Source organism: Bison bison, unplaced genomic scaffold (assembly GCF_000754665.1).
Source record: "Bison bison bison isolate TAMUID 2011002044 unplaced genomic scaffold, Bison_UMD1.0 scf7180017864240, whole genome shotgun sequence".
NCBI lineage: Eukaryota > Metazoa > Chordata > Mammalia > Artiodactyla > Bovidae > Bison > Bison bison.
Genome location: NW_011494812.1, coordinates 886951 through 888807, shown reverse-complemented (window position 1 = coordinate 888807; position 1857 = coordinate 886951).

The window sequence follows — 1857 nt, the reverse complement described above, 5'->3', positions numbered from 1 at the left end:
CACAGCTGAATTCTCCAAAAAATTTAGAGAAGAGCTAACACCTATCCTGCTCAAACTCCTCCAGAATATTGCAGAGGAAGGTAAACTTCCAAACTCATTCTATGAGGCCACCATCACCCTAATACCAAAACCTGACAAAGATGCCACACAAAAAAGAAAACTACAGGCCAATATCACTGATGAACATAGATGCAAAAATACTTAACAAAATTCTAGCAATCAGAATCCAACAACACATTAAAAAGATCATACACCATGACCAAGTGGGCTTTATCCCAGGGATGCAAGGATTCTTCAATATCTGCAAATCAAACAATGTAAACACCACATTAACAAACTGAAAAATAAAAGCCATATGATTATCTCAATAGATGCAGAGAAAGCCTTTGATAAAATTCAACATCCATTTATGATAAACACTCTCCAGAAAGCAGGAATAGAATGAACAGACCTCAACATAATAAAAGCTATATATAACAAACCCACAGCAAACATTATCTTTAATGGTGAAAAATTGAAAGCATTTCCCCTAAAGTCAGGAACTAGACAAGGGTGCCCACTTTCACCACTACTATTCAACATAGTTTTGGAAGTTTTGGCCATAGCAATCAGAGCAGAAAAAGAAATAAAAGGAATCCAAATTGGAAAAGAAGAAGTAAAACTCTCACTATTTGCAGATGACATGATCCTCTACATAGAAAACCCTAAAGAATCCACCAGAAAATTACTAGAAATAATCAATGACTACAGTAAAGTTGCAGGATATAAAATCAACACACAGAAATCCCTTGCATTCCTATACACTAATAATGAGAAAACAGAAAGAGAAATTAAGGAAACAATTCCATTCACCATTGCAACGGAAAGAATAAAATACTTAGGAATACATCTACCTAAAGAAACTAAAGACCTATCTATAGAAAACTATAAAACACTGGTGAAAGAAATCAAAGAGGACACTAATAGATGGAGAAATATACCATATTCATGGATCAGAAGAATCAATATGTGAAAATGAGTATACTACCCAAAGCAATCTATAGATACAATGCAATCCCTATCAAGCTACCAACGGTATTTTTCACAGAGCCAGAACAAATAATTTCACAATTTGTACGGAAATACAAAAAACCTCGAATAGCCAAAGCAATCTTGAGAAGGAAGAATGGAACTGGAGGAATCAACCTGCCTGACTTCAGGCTCTACTACAAAGCCACAGTCATCAACATAGTATGGTAATGGCACAAAGATGGAAATATAGATCAATGGAACAAAATAGAAAGCCCAGAGATAAATCCATTCACCTATGGACACCTTATCTTTGACAAAGGAGGCAAGAATATACAATGGATTAAAGACAATCTCTTTAACAAGTGGTGCTGGGAAAACTGGTCAACCACTTGTAAAAGAATGAAACTAGAACACTTTCTAACACCATACACAAAAATAAACTCAAAATGGATTAAAGATCTAAATGTAAGACCAGAAACTATAAAACTCCTAGAGGAGAACATAGGCAAAACACTCTCCAACGTAAATCACAGCAGGATCCTCTATGACCCACCTCCAAGAATATTGGAAATAAAAAAAAGAAAACTACAGGCCAATATCACTGATGAACATAGATGCAAAAATCCTTAACAAAATTCTAGCAATCAGAATCCAACAACACATTAAAAAGATCATACACCATGATCAAGTGGGCTTTATCCCAGGGATGCAAGGATTCTTCAATATCCGCAAATCAATCAATGTAATACACCACATTAACAAATTGAAAAATAAAAACCATATGATTATCTCAATAGATGCAGAGAAAGCCTTTGACAAAATTCAACATCCATTTATGATAAAACT